Genomic DNA, 20,387 nt, shown 5'->3' with positions numbered 1-20,387 from the left:
TTTGCACTTGCCTCTGTTTCTTCTTGTTTGAATCGTTTGCGTGTGTCCTTCTATTCTTCTTAAGATTTCTAACAAGCAACAGGAAAGTTGCACATATATTGCGGTGGCGGGTATATTGCGATGGTGGGTATATTGAGGTGGCGGGTATCCATACAGAAGTAGCGGGTATACTGAGGTAGCAGGTATTGAAGCTAAAGCCTGTTGTGTAGTTGCTTGATCTCATGGTGAATAGAGCCACGTCATACTGTTAGACAGGTTACCAATGTGGTCTCAGATAAAGTATTAAACATCACATGAGCAACCACCTGCCAATTCCTTTTCTAGTGATTTGGGGTACAAGGTTGAGTTTTAAAAGGTCATTATCCGTTCTAAGATGTACTAGAACATTGTGAACAAGAAGAAGCAAATTCATAGCACTCTGCATTAGAAAGATGGTACCTTTTTCTGGAAAGGAGTGCGTGACACTGCCCACACTGACATGCCTTCATCATGAAAGGCCAAGACAAAAGTCTTAAAAATGGCCTCTCCCGATTCTTTAAATGTGAACAATTCTTGTGAAAGCGTCTAGTCGGGAGGTACTCGGAGGTGTGATAAGGATATAATGTTAAACTTTTCATTACTTTGTATTTATTGTTGTGTGTTGTGCAGAGCTGATTTGGCTCAGAATAGAACGTTGTAAGCGTCAGAGGTTATTTCGCCGCGTATCAGTGAAAGAAGACATTTAACTACAACTGTACTTCTTGCAGAGTGTCTTCCAAGTTTTAGTTGATTAGTATGAACAATTCTAATTTACTTTAAACACAGTACAGCGTTTTGACGCTTTTAAGTGTACTTCATTTTCATTCTAAACATATGCTTAGAATGTTTTGTCAACCGAAGAAGCAATCTTTAAAAATCAAGGAAGAACGATTAGCAGAAACGTTATTTCAACTATTCAGCAAAATATATAGGAGGTTAAATGGCAACTGCTTTTTTCAGCATCAATTACATTTGGAGCTAACTGTCTTCTTCCGCCAGAAAGTACATTAAATCTGAAATGATCAAAGGATTCTGCTGTATTTGTAATAGTGTTGACCACAGTTATGGACCCCTAGTGAAATTGAATGTTGTATTCACAACTTCCTGAATTCCTTTTGGAATGTGCTTGATGCGAACGGTATTTATTCATGCAGCGGTTAGGGCTCATAAAAGTCCTTCATGAGCAAAAAAAAAAAAAAACATTGGCAGGGCCGAACGTTTTCCCCAAATCCACCTACTGCTACCGTCAATTTGCCAAGCTGGCGGAAGAGCAAACCTGCGTAGTTTGGCTCCAAATCATACAGCTCTTTTCCACCACGCTGCTCTCTCCTTTTGTCGCTGGTGTCCTAGTTCTCTTTTCTTCCGCCTATCTCCCTTCCCTTATTTGCCTTTTCATTGGTTGTGGGTCATAGCATGATGATGAGAATACCTGACAGTCCCTAAAAACAGTGCTTAATTTGTGCTTGTTGTTTCGGGTGCGGAGCACCGGCACTTATTTTTGAGGGCCGGTGCTTATTTTTCTGCCTCCAGCATTTACTGCGAGCTAAAGACACATGGGAAAGACGGAGGAAGAGAAAAACGAAACAGCTTGAGAAAGCAGAAATCTGAAAGAGTGAGCTGGGGGCAGGGAGTGGCTGTAAATGGATTAACAAGGCCTGAGATGGCTTCAGGATTACGCTGCCTCAGTATTCCATGCTCGCACACTTAATTGCAGCAGCCGCGTGTTTAAGAAGAGGGCTTTGGGCACCGGCACGTTTTACTTTACAAATTAAGCACGGCCTAAAAATGAGCACTGGCGTCCATCACCTGCAACCACCAGCACAAATTGGGCAGTGGGTTGATCTGTATCTTTCCGTGCAGGTTAACATACTTGCATTTTGCAACACGTCTACCATCAACAAGGCAAAACGGTAACTTTTGTCACATTACTCATTTGTGACACAGTAGAATTGTTGTGAAAGTTCAAAGCCTTTAGCAGTGCAAATAAATGATCACTTAAAAAGTCACTAATAAAACATAAAGGCATTATATATTAATAGTAAATTAGTAAAATGCTTAGAGTGGAGCAAATGACCAGTCTGATTGGTTTTGACTGTTCAGGATCTTTATTTTAATAAACGAAACATGTTAATACTATAATTTAAATCATTATTCTGAACTCCATTGGAATGTTTGGTTTTGGCTTAATGCTAACTAGCCAGTTAATGAATTGATGAATGTAAGTTCTGATTAAAGGCTAATCCATCCTAACATCATTATTAAGATTTGTATTTGCTCACCTTCATTTAATGTTGGCACTTATGTTTTTTAACATTAGAGAGAAAGGCCCTAGATGCATACCAGCAAGTAAGACCTCATGCTGCTAAGCCTCTCTCCTAGTTCAGCTTATATATGTATATATAGCCAAAAAGACAAAAGAGGTCATGAAGAAAAGGCACCTATACATGTCTCTAATCAATATCCAAATTTTCATCTTGAGGAGTAGTCAGAAAAACATGTACTAGCACAAATAGCCAATCCATGTTTTGTGACTTTCTTTTTTCTGTTGTGCTTTTCTTTTTTCTGTTGCTTCTTTAGGGTTATCAAAAATGTCTTATTTAAGAGACAAACGTGTAATTTTGTACAGAAATGTTGAAGTGACTGGTCAATATGATGCTCATATTTGATATTTACAACCAGTTTCCTCTGGGTATGATAGCACCCTGGGGTCCCATTATACAATCAGATTAGGCCTTTTCATTCGTTTGTCTATTAAAGTGTTATTTACATTTTGTTTCCTACCACCACACCATCCACAATAAGCCAATGGGTCAGCCGACTTAAACCGTTGACTCTTTACACTATGAGTGACAACATTTTGCTTGTGTACATCCGCCTAAAAAGTAGACCTCTCTATTGCTGATAGGCCAGTCTCAGCTTTCCTTTCTGCTTTTAGTTCATGTTTGTTTATTTATGTATTTTTGCAATGGGTTATTTTTTACTTATGTATTTGCAAATATATATGCACCTTCTTTAGCCTGTGGTATTCTTACTTTTTGCTATGCCTAATCTTATTACAAATTGATTTTGAGAAACAATCTGTATTTACTTAGTGGGACCTCACCATTTCTTCGAACCACGTTTTCCTATGGAGGACTAGGGTCCAATGTCCTCTGGTGAAGTGCCCACGCTCTAAAACATTAAAAGGCATTCTCATACAGGGAGATTGTGGTTTTGGACCCCCCTTTTCTTCTCATTGGAGTAGCGAGTGAATGGGTGTATATGAGTGCATGTGTGCCAGTGAATGGGTGTATCTGAGTGCGTGTTTGGGTGCAAGTGTGTGGGGGTGTATGTAAGCAAATGCGTGGGTGAGTGGGAGTGCGTGAATGTAATTGTGTTGTCATGTTGGGGGGGGTGTCTGCCGGCGACAGGAACGGAGATTTCTGTCACCGGGTGCAGGACAGCCAGCATTTTCGTGGTGGTGTGACCGCCACGAAAATGCTGGTGGTCTATCAAGTCATAATACCAAAGGTGGGATTATGGCTGCCGCCAGGCCGGAGGTACTTGCCTCCGGCCTGGCAAATGCAACCGCCCTGGCAGTACAGGTGGTGGTTTGGCTTTGGCCAAACCGCTGAAGTTGTAATATGGTGGCCTTTACTGCTGGCCTGGTGGTGGTAAGACCACCACCGCAAGTCTTGCGGTCCAAGGACCGCCAGACTCGTAATGAGGGCCTCAGTGTGTTCCATTGTGGAAATTCAGGACTTCTGTACCTGCCTTTCTCATTACCTTTTGGAAGTTTGAGATTTAAGGGCAGTGAGCTGCTGGTTATTTTAGTATCTTGTGTTCTGTTGTTCAATAAAACCTAATTGTTTTGCATTGCCTAATGGAGTTTTGGTGATGCATTTCTCAGCTGAAAGCTTCATTTAGTAGATCGGTTTTGTCTCTGGACTTAAAAAGACTGAGACGGGACAAGAGATGAAAAGAAAATGTTCTGTTTACTTTCCAGTAATCCAGTTGATCAGATGCTGTGTTCTATTCATTGCCTTTGTGAAGGGGCACTCGTCAGCCCTACTTCGAGAGCTTGGGTACCTTGCAACAAGGCGGTTGCGGATTTTCATGAGTTCATGAGGAGGAGGGGAAGGGAGAATTTTTAAAACATTTTTTAAGTTATGTTCTTCAGAGGTGTGTCCAGGATGATTGACTCACTTCTGATTACCACTTTGGATTCATAAAGCTATATGCTTTGACTGTACAGTACCATATACTTGTAAAATCATGTAGATTTTATTTTAGGACCGAACAATCTTCTAGGATGCATATCAATTTTCTTTTTGGCTTCCAGGTAATGGATGGTATTATCTTTCCTTACTCTTTCTGTGCCAGTTGGAACAAGGTGGCATGTTTCTCAAAAGTTCAGTGGAGCATACAGAGCCTTGATCACATACCCTTTTGATAGTTCTTTGTTACTGCACTTACCCACTTATGGTTTTCAGCATTTTTCTGTGCCTTAGCTCTGATTATCTGCAACCACATTTTTACAAAACAAACTCAGATCTGGCCACTTTGTTCTCATAACGAAATGTTCACTCGTGAGCGAAATTCACATTGTAGTTAATATTCTTCCTCAAAACCAAGTAAACGTTTGAAAACACGAGTAAAAGATTACACAACCTTTACAAAAAATATAACGTAGAAACAGTAACAATTGCTTACAATCACAATAAAAAGACAAATTAACACAATTAAGCGTTGGTTCATCTCCAGTCAGCGGTTGGGTCAGTGTGGCTAAGTCATACACCAGCCCTAAATAAGCGGCTACTTAACACAAGGCGGCTCTACAGTTCGTGTCTGCAGATAGCTGTCTACACCACGTCCACATTTTTGCACATGTTGCATTTTCATGCATCGAGCATGTGGAATTGGGTTTATACAACATATCAATACATTGGCTACATTTATTGGGATCTCTAATGTTGTTATTTTTCGGTTGCTCTCCATTAATGTTTGAAGATATTTTATAAATGAGCACTCCTCTTCTCGCAAATGCTCGTGCAAAGCGCATACCATTGGCAACAGTGTCATCGAGCTGTCCAAATGTAATGTCAGTTCAAACTGAATTCATTGAGTTGCATATTTAGAAATATTTCCAGAGTGGACCTTACATAAATAACTAAATAAATACGTTTAGCATAAACTAACGGCTACATCCAGAAACCCCACTGGAGCGCCATAAGTATGACTATTTGAGCTTTGAAAAGCGATGCCACTGTTTTTCAATATTTGGCACAGTCGCTGAGCATATATGACCTTTAATCAGTGCCCGGCAAGGAAATTTTTGCATGCAAAAGAATGTCTAAATTCCGTTCTCCTTTCCAGCCCCAGTTTTTTGTTGTCCCTGTTATTACCAGCGTTGCTAAAGATCCTGTTTATTGTCTTGTTTTTTTAGGTTTGTCATGAGCTTTGGTGCAACATTTGATCATAGAATGCAGTTTTTGCTGCATCTCCACTGCTGTGTAATCCCACAGGGTGGTACTGAGCGGAGAGAAGTGCCGTCGTCCAAGAATTAGCGCAAATGTACTCCGAGATGTTAGTAACAGTAGTAATTAGGACGCAGAGAAGATAAACTACAGTGGAGTGTGGAAACTGCTCTAATTTGCACTGGGTGCAGCTCACTTGATTATCTGAACTGTAGTGAATTCGCTTTTTTGTATGTCTGTATTTTTCTCCTTTTTCTAGGCCCCGCACATTTGCTGGTATTAGAACTGTGTGTCCAGTGACAATGCTAATTCGTGACCCAATGTGTGTTATCTGTCCTAAAATTTGTATTGATTTTAAAAATAAATCACCCATTTGATGTATTTAACTTTCCTGGAAGGCCACACACTAAATGTTATGAATAAGGCACCAGAGACATGGGAGTTAAATGCCATATGTGGGCTGCAGTGTGTATTTTCACCACCTCATATAAGACAAATATAAGTCTGTCAGGAGCACCACTGTGTCCTGGCTGGGCCGCAGTGTAAAGTGACTGTGGTAACCATATTTTGTCATGCAGAAAACCTATTTTTATGTATTAATAATTCACCCTTAAAGTGTATTTTATAAGCCCAAAAGGCAGTGTGCCTAGGGGTACCCTCCCTGTGACTAAAGGCCACAAAGCTATCCCCTGTTTAGGTCCACCCATAATTTCCATAGGACCACTCTAGGTGTGACTAAAATATTTAATTTCATATTTCCACCTGTGAAAATACTACCTCATTACTTCAAAGTTGTTTTGTACCTAATTGTTCAAATCAGATTTGATGGAAAAATAACTTTATTAAAACGTGCTTTAAGCTGCCTGAGCTAGAACAGGCTGAAAACGAGTTCGGCCTCACATTACACCTCTAGAGCTGGAATACTTTTGGTTAGCTGGGAGAGTTAACAATCCTGGCTCAGTAGAAAATGACCTGCCTCTGAGCCGGGAGGGACATGTAAGTGTTAACTGCTACCACGTTTAAGGAATTAGCTATTTTGGAGTGAATAGGAACAGCTAGCAGAACAAAGGACAGCCTTTGCACTGCCTCTTTTAACTTTGAGATGCCTGGGAGAGCCTTTCCTTTCATCCCCAAGATACCCCTAATCAGACAGTCTCCAATCATTTGGGAGGGGTGGTGGTCATGAAGCTGAAGACATGCCTACTTGCCTATTGCAAAAAGAGCTTCCTGTGTAATTTTACATTGAGGCCAAGAGTGACTGCAAGAAAATAGTTGGGATCGGGTGGCAGAATTTCTCCAGTCATGGGCTACTACACAGGATAAATCTACCATCTCCACCACCACTTTCTCATAACATTCCTTCACCTGGGAAGTCTCCATCTGAAGAAGAATCCCCTGCTAGAAGTAGAGAGTAGAGGAGTCTCTCAAGGACTCAAGAACTTGTTGCCCCTTCTGGCACCCAGGAACTGGAACTGCTCTCCAAGGGTAAAGTCATTATTATCAGGTTTTCCTCCATCAAGTTCACAATAAGCAAAAGGCATACTGACTCTAAGAGAGCCCAGCTTAACCACAGAGGATGGGATCCTGTGGAGTTTACTGAAGAGAGATCTGGTTCCTAGACTTGCACTGAAGAGCTAATGGTTGCATGTCTAACCAAAAGGTACTTTCCCAGCAGTTGGAGGGTAGTAGGTCTTAGTCATTTCTTTCACTTCCAGAGGGGGCCAGTACATGGTTTTGAGGCCTGCCCAGGATAAAGTCTGCACCCTACATGGGCAAGAAAACCAGACTTGTCCCGGTGGGTGCTTTTTGCTGAGGTAAAATTGGTTCAGAGGGACTTTGCCTAAAAGGTTTTCGGCTTTGTGGAGCCCTGCCTGGCAACATCTTCCAGCCTTGACAGACTGGAAGATTTTGACTTCTAAAAAGTGACCAAGTCTGAAAGTACAAGGTTGATCCATGTTGAGGTGGCACATCTTCTTTACCAACAAAACACCTTCTGGAGCAGCTAAATCTAGCATTGTTCCCGCTCAGAGCTCCTGGTACCAAAACCAAGACCTTCAATGGGTGCTTGACGATTTTGGGGGACCCTTGTCAGCCAGTACTGGACATTACCACGCTGGATAGTTTTGACTACCAATTCAAAGACTAAGTTTGAAGGGTAAAACTTTGACTAGGATAACCTGCTTGGTGTATCCAACTTTCAGTGTATCCCATCTCGGTCCGGGTAACCTGTGAACTTTTGCTTCTGAATGGTGGGTCACTCTTTCCATGTGCTTTTTACTTTAACTATTCATATTTGTACTTCCCCTCATCATATTTTAAAGCTCTTGTTATCTTTTTGTTCATTACATTTTTCTAACTTGATCTGGGAATTTTATTGTGTTCTTTACTTTTACATTTTTGGTACTTTGTGAATTTAACACAGCCATCTCTGGAATTGCCGGTCGGTTGTGCCATAGATACCACAATTTGAGCAGAGCTTCGACTTAACCAGGTTGTGTCATCGCCCCCGTCACCCAAGATGAATAACCCAGTTCTTTGCTACATTGAGCATTTCCAAGTGTAGAGTGGCTGAATACGCCCCAGTAATAGGAGTAGGGACTCACAAGCCATTTATCTTACTTATGAAAATATGCCTATTCTATTTATGGAGTGGTGAGGCAAGATGTGTAAATGCACAATCTGACTGAGCAGATCGCTCGTTTTGCTGATGCAGGTAATACTAAGGCATTGTGGATGGTGGAAGCCTCCTTTCTAACCTCTGTCTGTGCATGAAGGATACAGCTAGTGGAATGAGTTCACAAACCAGATCAGGGGCGAGTCAAAATTATTCTGTTTATGACTGTTTATGATTTTTTTTTTTACTGGTGAGCAAAAGCTGGATTCAGGTGAGGTAAAGGGGAACATAAGAAGTATTACACACACTGTACAAAAGACTTTGCCATTTCTCTTTATCTACTTTTAAAAGTGGATCTATAAAGCCCATTCCCTGCTTGTTCTCTGGATGTATTGACAGCCATCTGGTATTTCTGTTCTTGAATGATCAGTGGTCCAAAGTGAGATTTCTTTGTATGCAGTGGGTGTAATTACTTTTCCTAATTAAGTATTCCCACTTTCAGCCATATCTCTTTTTGAAATTTAAATTTAAATGTTTGTTACTTCGGAGTCAGCTTGGTGGTTCCTTCTAGGGAATATTCAACCCGTTTTTAAAGATGTTTGTTCTTGAAAAGGAATCAGGCATATAGTTATAATTATGAACTAACTTTATTGTTAACGCTAATGGATACTTTAGCTCTGAGTTTCTGTTGATAAGGGCTACTAATTAAACTAATTTAATTATGTTGGAAAAGGAGCTTTATTGGGCTAACGAAGCAAGCTTTAGGCGCAGGTTGTTCTGTTTGTCAGTCCAAAACAATGAGCTATTACCTTGAGAGCATGAAAATAGTGACCCCCTCAGTAGTTAAAAAGCATTGAATACATTTTATTGGCATTTTTAAAGTAAATATAGCATCCAGTTACAGTGTTGTAAGGATAGAACATTTGAACGCATGGAGTGATATCATCTCCCTTGCAGTACATTTGCAGGGCTCTTTCATTGCTTGGTTAGTTGGTGCCTGGTGGATCAGGGCATTTTCATAAAAAGACTGAGGTATAACGTGACAACATGTTAAAAAAAAAGGTGCATAACTGCTTCACTTCTGTAATGCTAGCAGCAAGTACAGCTGGAGGCTGGACGGGTTAGACTGAGTAGTTCTGCACAGCGCATTGCAATTGCTTTCTGTAGCTCTCATTATGGATGGAGGCAACTTCAAATTGTGAGACAGTGAGGGATGGGAGTGAAGTTTCAGTGGAAAAGCAGGAAGCATAGTTTCCTGAAAGATGGCCTACTCAATCAGTGGTGTCCTACTTCAGTGAGCAGGCAGTCTTGATCTAATTTAGGGCTTTGTTGGAAATGAGGAAACTAGAGGCCTTTCATTAATCTCAAAGTCTGGTTCATAGTGGGGAAAGTGGTTCTCAGTGTCTGGGCAAGGAGCTTGGAAGGCAGAATGTTGTAGGAGCAAAACGTTAATATCTTATCATTACTCTGTAGAGTCTACTTTTGACAGCATTTTGAAAGTCATTCAGTTGTAAAGGTTGGAATCTTAGGCCTGGGCAAATCTGTGAATATGCCAATAAAGCTTACCAACGTTCTGAATTTTGTGTAAATTGAAATTCACAAACTTGGTCAGAAGTTCACATTGCACAATATTGTGTAACTTTTTAGTTTCAGTACACTTTACATATGGATGATGAATTTTACAACATGGAAAGAAAAAAAGGAAGAAAGCAGATCCATCTCCCCCTTGCCTCTTCTCCCTCCAAGCCATAGATGAGCCTATTTTTACTGTCTCCGTTGTGACATTTTTTGACATTTGTTTATTCTGTTTCAGTCATATTTTTATGTGTATTATGGATTTTAAGGAGGAGCTCCAAGCCAGCAGCTATGAGTCGGTAATTGTGGGGTTTGAGGCACAACTATTTGAGGCTATTAGATGTTTGTTTGTGGGTCGCAGAGGAGTTCCGTTCGGTGTCATGTACTCAGTGGACTGTGATCGAGTATGAAGAATGCTTTCGGCTGCTTTAGGTGATGGTGTTTCCATTTGAATTTATTGAACTGATATTTTTTCAAACAGCCTTATTTAAATGCTCAGATACAGCGTTATCATTTACATACCCTGTGTTAACTTCGAGAGTTGTATCACAAAAATTAGACCCCGAAATATTGTGATAGTATTACACCTAGCAGTTCTAGATCAATATATAATAAAACTTGCATTCAGGAGAGAAGATGAACACCTAAGAGATCCAGCGCCAGAAGATGCACCTTGCCTTCCATTTCACAACAGACGTGTTTATCTTAATTCTTCCTACATTTCCCTCAAAGGTCCTGTTTCCACAGGTTTGTTACCACAGTACATTGCACCTTTGTCCACCATCAATTATCTCCAAATCGACTTTTAACTATTTAATACACCACATTGTCCTTAGGCCAGCCACTATTCACACAATACTTCACTTGCTTCAGCACCTCAATCTGATTGATTCTTTACGTCCACAGTTCCTCACCAATCACACTACAGATACCCAATTTCATTAGCAACTAACCAGTTGTGTATGTTTTCATCCTTTCTCGTTGTAAACTAGACAAGTAATCCGCGTTTATGTTCTTTCTGCCAAAGACAATGAAATCTTTTGTAGGTAATAAGCCACTTTCACTAACCGGGGAGTAGCTTTTTCACCACCATCCATTAAGAATATGATAGTTAACGGTTTGTGATCCGTCCGAAACTCGACTGTAGCGCCCCATACATATGTCTTAAAATGCTTAATGGCCCACTCTCATACCAAAGTGGCTTTTTCAATCATATTGTATGCACTCTCTGCTCCTTTGAATGTCCATGAAGCAAAGATCATTATTCTTTCTCAGACTTTTTTTCCTGTATCAACACCACCATCATGCCACATGTGCTGCCATCCGTGACTAGCATTGAGTAATCCTTACCATGAAATGCTTTCAGTGTCACAGAATACCTTATGCATCACTTTATCTGTTCAAATGTTTTATCACAAACATCAGAACTCTCACATTTTCTTGCACAAAGCCCTCAGCTCTGTGGTCCTTTCTGAAAAATGATCCATGAGTTTGACATAATTCTCCTCCATTCTATGGAATGAACTTAATTCTTCTGAATTCCTTGATGATGGTGCCTGCTCTGTCACCTTGATTAATTTTTATTCTGGTTTTACACCATCTCCTGATGAACTATGCTCTAAATACTCTACGTCATGCACAGCAAGCCATTTGGTAGTTCCAGTCCTCAACCCAGCCTTGCTTACCACCTTCATCCCTTTCCACAACACCTGATCATGCTCTTTATGATCGCCCCCCTACACAAGTGTATCATGTTTAAAGCATTTCACACTGTCCACCTCTGTAAACAATTTTTGCAAAGATCTTAGGAAAACAGCAGATGCAAGGCCAAACAGCATTCTCTTAAACCTGTACATCCTTCACTCTAGAATCTTTAATACTTTTCCTCCTCCCACCATGCAAAACAATGTGTTAACATTGTGTAGAATGTGCGGATCTACCCATATGGCATGATTATAATTCTAAGATCCACACATTTGTACATTCTTGCATCAGGCTTCCGTGCCAAAATATTTGCACCAACCCATTTTGTACTCTTTCTGCGCATTAATTCCACACTCACTCTGCCAGTTTACTTCAGTGAAGTGCTGATCTGATGGCTAACACACTCCTTAATCTGTGTACACATTGGGTCACACCCTCCTTTACAGTGATCTTGTGAAAAAACATTCATGCAAATGTCCCAGAATCTCAGAAATGCATTATTCCACCTACACGTCTCCGCCTTGTCATCTGCTGTTGACAAATCTGGGTTATGGTGATTATGATCAAACACAAGATCTAAACCTTTTTATTCGTTCCACCACAATAAACTCTTCACATGACTGACCACATGTATTGTGGCCAGTATTTTTTGTTGTTTGAATGCAATGTCAGTTAGCATCCAGTCACCAAAGGAGCCCGTGGGGTTTACTTCAGCAACCTCTGTCTCCATCATGATAGGTTTCTTAAGGTTTGTGACATAAATTATAGATTATGGTGAGCAGGGCTCAGCCCTAACATCCAGCTCAATCCCCATAAACAGTATTGCTCAAACAGGAGAGCAGTATATTTCACTTAAGCTATTAAGTGAAACTTTTTTAAAAAACATTTGGGATCGGCATGTCTGTCTAGTTAAATCATGCCCTGTCTGTTCACCTTTCCTTAGAACCTTGTAGAACACCAGCAGCGCTGGAGCGCCCTCTGTCTTCATAATGAGAACATCCATGTACTTTGATGCCTCCAAATCTTGTGTATTCTGAATAGTTCTATCCACTGATTATACCTTCACACTTAACAGTTTTACTCCAATCTTCATATTATCAGTTTTGTTCGTTGTTGACCCCCTTATAATTTCTATATTGCGAATCTTTAAAACTACTTTTCAGCGTTACTGCATGTAAACTATTAATGTGCACCGCAGCTGCTTCCCCTGGCTGTTCAAGTGAGAAGAATCAGTGCCATTCAGCAGCTACTGCTACTTTAGCCTCATAGCTCTCTAATGCTAGCACAGCCTGGGCACATTCATGATATTCATCCTTTATCTGCATGCCATCCTCTCCTAGTGCCTCACTTTCCGGCACAGGTGACTGTTTAATAGTCTTCCTACCCTCTCCACACAGAGATTATGCATTCGAAAAGCTTATTTGCATTCAGGCGAAAAAAGTCTCTCCCCCCAGTATATCCTAAACATGTTTCAAAGGTGTATCTTCAATCATACTGGGACATTATCAGATCGACAGGGGCTGGGCCTACCACAGATTCCATCCTACTTATACTGCAGTGTTCCACAAACACCATACAGAATAGTAAATAACATTCCGCGTTGCCTGAAGATGATGTTACAATGATGTAAGCGCGAGGCAGCAGGCTTTAGCACCCAGAGTGAAATAATTATCAGTATTCAGGAGGTCCTTTCACCATAACTTCCGCTAGCGTCCTGTACGTGGTTTTGCACTTGCAACAGAACAGCTCTGCACTGAAAGTTTCTCTCACTGTACAACACGACGTTTTCTCCATGAAGGCAAAATGTAAGGCTGGGCGTTAAATGTAGGCAGAGGACAATCGTCTCTACTAATATGTTTTCTCCACGCAGCCCGATGATTTTAAAGTTCATTTTACTCCACACAACCTGATAATTTTAAAGTTCATTTTACTGCAAAGCTCAGCTGGTACACATATATCGCTTTCCCCAGTCAACAACAACTGCTGGCCCTCTAATTTCAACCCATAGTCATTCCGATTCCCTTTGCCACCAATTGATCTCGTGGAATATTCTGCAGTAAACGCAGCACATAATGCTGGTCTGGTGATCGTACCCTAATCTGCAGGTCTTCTATACTTGACTTGATTTGTGGCTTTGGTCTATTTAACTTTGCAGTATTTTGGCAAGTATTGTTTATCTTGACTGTTAGCTTTAATAGAGAAAAGTGTGTCCGTTCGCCAAATGTCAAGGACAATTTATGCTGAGGCTTTTAGTGGCCTCTTAACTTGTGGTGAAAAAGCTAACAAATTCTGAGGCAGTGCCAACGCAAAGATTTGCTTTGACTCCAAAAGCAAAAGTTAAACCAAACAAGTTTCAAAATACAGAAGATACAAGGAACCAAGTAGCATATGTAGGGCACAGTACATTTTATTAACTTTTGGCCAGTATCCATCGTACACTCCTATTTGGAAAACAAATATGCCTACCTGGTTCGTCTGTCGATGACCTGTCATAATAATTCAAATGGAAAAAATAGGTCGCCACTGTGACCTGCCCTACATAAACAGTGCAGCACTACCCAGTGGGCCTGTCAGGGTTTGCTTGCCCACCCCCACGTTCTGTATATCAATTTGGAAATGGAAACTGATTTTGTTGTTAACTATACTGCTTATCTTACAGATCCCCTAGCCCTGTTTAATTTTGCATCAGGGTTCAGTAGGATCGTCGGTAAGAGGATGAGAATGTTTTTTAAGGGGGAAGGGGGGGAAACAAGTAAGTTGTCTAGAACAGCATCTTTAACTTTTTTTTGTGACTCTAGAGGAGATTATCAGGGTTCTAAAATCTATGTGAAATATGAACAGTAAAGTAATTACAATGGGAGGCATGTACTGTGCACTTTTCCCTAAAGAGATCATTAACTTGCTATAACATATTTGAGGAAGGAAAAGCACAGAATTCTTTCCCTAAATATGTGTAATATGTAACATTTGGGCAATGTGCCAAAGACCTGTCATCGTAAAAAAAAAAAAAAAAAAAAAAACTTTACTTATTTCTCAATGGAATAATCTGAATAAACGGAATTCGACTGGAGAAATATTTATTCATGAGCTGCTTTGACAGATTGGAGTGTGCATTTCTCCTGTCACGTTAAAGTTAATATAGGATTGCTACTATGCCTCTATGCGCTAATGAAAATACTCAAGAATGTTGGCTTGCTCCAGTAAAAGTTCTTCAAAATGGCCTACAGATCCATTGAGCAGTTGACAAGTAGCATTAACCACCATTTTTGCAACCTAGCAGAAAATTGTATTTAAAGTGGGCAGTTTCATATTGTAAATCCCATAAAATAACATATGATTACATAATGTTAGTTTTGCCTTTAGACAACCTTTCGCAGTTGTTTAGGACTCTTCAGTTCAACCCAGATGGCCTGTAACCAGGTGTATTAAAGCTTAAGAAAAGCAAATATGGAGCCTATGCTTTAGTAAAACCCCAATATTGTCCAACTCCAGAACATACCAATGATCACCAATGCTACAATCATTGTGATAAAAATAGGTGCATCTTCCTTTTGTTGCATCCAGTGTGAACTGTAACATAACAAACGTGGTAAGCGATAATCTAGCAATTCCTTTCTAACCATATAATACAGAGTAATAATTTGTGTAAATTGCAGTGTCTAGAAGGCTGGAACTGAAGTTGAGAATTCAGTTTGTTCATAAAACTGGCATAAAAATACATGTAACAATGCGCTGAAATTGAGTCATTAAGACAGGTCTTGTTTACGGTCTTTTGCGGGTTCACAGTGCTCTGATAATTGATTAATTTTGTAAGGTCAGCGAATACGATGGGGTTGAGGCAAATCAATAATTTTTTACCACGTTTTAGTGACCATGTTTTTAGCTCTTAGTGGAGTAGTTTCAGAAAGAAGCCTCATTAAGCTCATTCTTGGGGAGATTTGGTAAATACATTTTTACGTGGAGTCAAAGGGAAATAATGAAGGTGCAAAGAACTCCTTATACTAAACCCGTATTGGTGGTTGTTCATGGTGGATTTACCAGACAGCTCCACACATGTTACTCCTGTAAAACTGCCGAGGGACAGAGCTCCATGACCTGTGCAGGAAGAAAGGAACAGTGTTTGGGAATGCTATCAAGGATAAAAAGGCAGGAGTAGTTGTAAACCTCCTGTCTTAAGTTTGTGACATTGTCTGTGAATGCGACCCATGATCTGTAGCTTCATGACAAGTACCTAGACATAAAAAGTATTATACAAAAAAATTCCCAACGTCCTTTATTGTTGGGATTAGAGAACCTATAGTACACGCTATTCAAGTTTGTTTACAATTGTTTTTCGAAAGAGCCAACTCTGATGCAAAATAAGTCAAGTAAAACCAAATTAAATGCATTTTATAAATCGTGTGATCCATATAACCCAGGGCTTTCCAACCTTTTGTGTAATAACAGCTAAGTATGTTCAATGAAAATCATCACATGCTACTATTATTACTAGTGTTGTAATAGCGACCTCATCAAACAAGATTATGTAAGTGGCCACTACATGCAAGTTTACTAAAAGCAATCATCTGAGGGCATCAGGAACGGTTGCCAGCAGTAGTTTAAACAAGCATTTGCAATGCAATGAGTCTCACATTGGCTTGAGTTAGAGCTATTGGTGTTGTAAATTCCTAACTGGACTTTTTTTGCTACATAAATTGAAAATGAAGTGTAAAACATTAGTTGACATTAGCGAGCCGATTCAAAGCACCATAGCCGCCACGAGCATGAGCGCGAAGGAGAGACACAAAGGAAAAAGAATTTCCCTCACAGTCAAACATATCGGCAATCATGCAGTTATTCATGTAATGGGCAAGTCTGCAAGGCGGCAACAAAACCGCCCCAAAGAGGGACAAACGTAAAGCATTTTCCAATTATAACAAGTGATTTTTGAAAGGCAAGCCCATAAACGAGTGAAAGTGCTGGGTGTGAGGTGGGCATGGTTAAAAGCCCACAATTCTTAAAACAGGCCAAATGGATTGTGCGCTTGACCTGAAAAGACAGTCTTCCAACATGATTTATGACTTAAAAATCTGCTTTAAATATGTTTTGGAAATTCATATATTTTTCTTCGAACATCAGCTTATGACTTCTTTAAATTCTTGAGTACACAGTTTTGGCATACATGTATTTATGCAACCAAGCACAAGGCTTCGATTTTGTAGGCTAAAATGCCCATAGGAGAACTACTCATAGGTAGCAGGAGAGCTATCAGTAGCTCACAAACTACTCATTGGAGAATACTGATACAGTTAATGTGTAATGATTAAAACACTTAATGAAGTTATGTTTGCCTCTTTGGACGCCCTATCTGGAACATCATAAATTTAATCTGATATAATATTACACATTTTAGCTCTCTGTTTCACCATTGTTTGTGCTGTGTGAAAGAGCTTATAAAATTATGACTATGGGTGTCTGGTTGGTAATCCTTTTTGAGATCTACCAGTACATTCACTCATTTTTGCATTTTAAGATGCTTGATTTTGCCAGGAGTTTAGACTAAAGCAGTTGAATCGGGCTTCTGAGGTATTATCAGTCTTGAACTCCACACAAGGGGAATGACCCAAACAAAACACAATTGCATCCCATAGCGGCCAACTTTTCATTCTACAAACGCTTAGATGATAGGCAAAATCAAAAGAATAGGGCAGGGTGCAAGGGGTGCAGGCTTCTCTTGCAGACATAGAAAAGGAATAGAATAGGTATCAGAAAGTAAAGACACACTCACCTCTGCACATATTTATGGATATGGGCAGCAATTATGAGTAGCAGTAAACAGCTCCTTTTGGGAACGAAAATTCAGTTGTCGACTTTGTAGCATCCACAAGTCGTGGCTCAGGTCTGAGGTACAGCTATTGTAAGAACAGGAGAGGGCTCTTCCAGACAAAAGCCACTGAGGTTAGTCTGAAGTCTGTGAACATTTGGATCTCTGTAATGGTGACTCATGGAGGGGGTTTGGCCTGAGAGGACATCATTTGGATGAGAGGCAATAAGGGACAGTTGAGCTGCAGGAAGTATCAAGCTTGGTAAGCTGTGACAGGCTGATTTCCTCTCTTCAGCTATAATGCCATATAAGCTCGCCTTCTAACAAACGTTCTCACTGCACAAAAGTAAACTTTTCAGCTTCTTCTGACTTGGCTCCTGCTCACCACAACGAAGTGGTAGGTGGAGTTACACAGTAAACAGCTTGCACCTCTTGTGTTGCCTCCGAAGGTGAATGGGGTGCATTTCGACCAGGAGAAGCGAGGAGGGAAAAAGTAACAGAGACCATGGAAAGTTGACAAATGAAACACAGGAAAGAGGGCAGGTTTCCTGTCACCACTCCAGTGGTGCTCTGTGGATTACGCTTTTTGGATGGTGAGGAGAAACCTCAGCAGAGAGCAGTGTATTTGTTCCAGCGAATCAGTGTAAGTTTAACTAAAGCAAATCAGTACAGTGCACTGCAGTGTGAACCAGGCCTACGCTGCAGAAGAAGGACGTGTTGTAGGGAATCACTTCCTTGCCTACAGCCCCTGTGGCCAGTGCTGCTTCTCTCTCACTAGACTGTTCTCAGCGTCTTTTTAAGCTCCATTATATTGTTCTCCCCACTCTCAGAGTCGCATATTGATCATTTGGACCATCACAAAGTGGTCTGTTGGGGACACTGTGCTTTATAGAGGCACTGCAGAGACCTGCTGTTCACAAGAGGAATTATCTATTTGCTTTGATACATCAACTTCACATGTGGTTGGCTGATAGATGTCTGGTGCTTTCCTTCCTTTCCATGAGCAGTTATTGTTGGGACTGTGCCACATAATTTATTCTGCCACTTTTTTAACAGTTGGGCTTCTGCCATTTTGGTTGTTAAAAAAAAAAATCCTGCACCACTGGCAACACGTTTTTTACTTTTGTGCTGTGAGCATCCATATGATCCAGACTATCTGTCAGGCACCGTTTGCCACTGTCCGTATGTGTACTTTATATTTATATATTGATTTAAACTGACCTATTGTCCTGGGTAATTAGAATTTCATACATTCTACATTGACTGTTCACTGCCAGAACAGCTTGTGGCAGTGTTTGTTGGTACTGTAATGATTACCAACTTTGGGCTAATGTGGAATCATTGTTGCCTGTTGTGCTGAAGAGACAAACAGCACAGAGACCAATTCTGAAAGTTGGAAAGCATGTTTTGGAAATTGTTTTTAAGATCTTGGTTGGACGCAATGATTTTTTTAAAAATGAAGTATTGTGTGAATTCTCAAAAAAATCTTCTGCATGGATTTCCTAGAAGTCTATTTTACAGCGCTATCGAAGTGATCTCTCAAGTTGGATTGCTGTGCCGTCTAGTAAGTCATGGTGTCATTTTTGCATCGCTGCGTCGGAAGGGAAAGAAGTATGGCTTATTTGTTTATAGAAGACCTGCAGAGAGAGTTTAAGTTAGGGAGTAAAATTGAATGAATGTTGCCCTAGTTTGTACTCTCTACTCACTATAATGTTGCACTTGAAAGTGCAGAATCTGATGTGTTTGGTCTGATGGATTTACGTTGCATTATGTAAATAAGAATTTAGGAAACTTACGATATTTGAAGTTACGGTATTTGACCTACAAGAAGCAGTAGGTGACATCAGCAGTACTCTTTACATTTATTTGTAAGAGGAGACTGATAACAGGCGTGTGAAAAAAGGCAAAGTATTTTCCTCAAGTTATTTTATGACTTCACAGACAACGTGTTCTTCAACAAGACTGTGAATTTTTCAAAGCTATGCTCAGTAGCAGATAATGTGGGGACATAAGGTTGCTGCTAGTAAAGCTACCAGAGTGAGAACGTACATGACTTTATTGGAAAAGGTGAGTAGATGTAAAATCCTCTGTAGTAACTCTGACAGTGAGATGAGTTATCTTGTTATCTTGGTTATTCTGTACAACAGGGTGAAGGAACGTCTGTTGTGTTAAATTCTGTTGTCGGTACTTCATGCTGTGGGTGCAATCCCTACCAGTAGGAGAGCATTCAGTGCAGTTCCAAAATAGCTCATAGTATATCTTTCCATTTAAGGCAGGAACCCGTGTGGATGTTCAGTGTCACCAAAAGGGAAACTCATAGAAGGAAGATGTCTAGGACACTGTAATATTTGGCACATTGTCACAATGTATGCTTCAAACAGTATTTCTGACATGATTATGACCCTTTTGTTAGGAACATCCAGGATGCATTTGTGAAGACATTAAAAGCATGGCTTGATGAGACTTTAAGTACTACCCATATCTTGAGCTTCTACCAACAATACACCAACCTTCTTGGTTTCCTATCGAATAGCTTCAGCCCAGGATGTTGTTGTACCTCCCCAAGTTTTACCACTCAGTTGTCCATGCCAATAAGGATGATCATGCTATTAAATCTCTCTGGTATCGGTCCTTAACCTCGCAAGCACAAACCTTTGTCCTTTTTACTAGTCATGTAAGCACTGACTAGGAGACAAATCCTGCTCTGTAAATATATAGGCTCACAGCACAAAACAGAAAGCTTAGGTTTAGTAGAAAATGTGCATCACTATTGTGGTAGCCATGATATTCCATACCAAAGTGTGATTTCCAGAAGGTAAACGATTAGAGACTTTATTATGTAAACTCTTATTTGGTAGTGGTGCCTGCTGTGTGTGGAGAAGAGTGGCTTTGCTGCTTCTTTCTCAGCTACCACAAATAAGGATGCTAATATTTGCCTTGTACAAGATTAGGAAATATGCCAAAGCAGGAGCCTTCAAACAACCATTCAGAATTTTCTATGATTCTATCCAGAAATTGTATTTTCTTCAAATATGAGAAAGAGAAACTCCCATCCTCTCCTGGAGAAGTACAGAGATGTTGGTATGTTCCCTTTGACGCTTTGAGTTTATTACCTTCCTAAAGTTCTGACGGGCTGTGAAAGTAGAGATTAATAGGAGTGTGCCCAGTTTTTAATTTTGATTCTGTCATTGAAAATTTAGAAATTCCTGGATTTGCT

At 40.2% G+C, this 20,387-nt stretch overlaps 1 protein-coding gene across 16 annotated transcripts in view; it reads left to right on the top strand.

Moving 5' to 3' along the window:
- Positions 1-20,387, top strand: part of EYA4 (EYA transcriptional coactivator and phosphatase 4) — a 614,551-nt gene that overhangs the window by 425,067 nt on the left and 169,097 nt on the right. The window lies entirely within an intron of this gene.

The sequence above is a fragment of the Pleurodeles waltl genome, chromosome 5, assembly GCF_031143425.1.
Source record: "Pleurodeles waltl isolate 20211129_DDA chromosome 5, aPleWal1.hap1.20221129, whole genome shotgun sequence".
Lineage (NCBI taxonomy): Eukaryota > Metazoa > Chordata > Amphibia > Caudata > Salamandridae > Pleurodeles > Pleurodeles waltl.
This window is presented reverse-complemented; position numbering and strand designations above follow the sequence as displayed.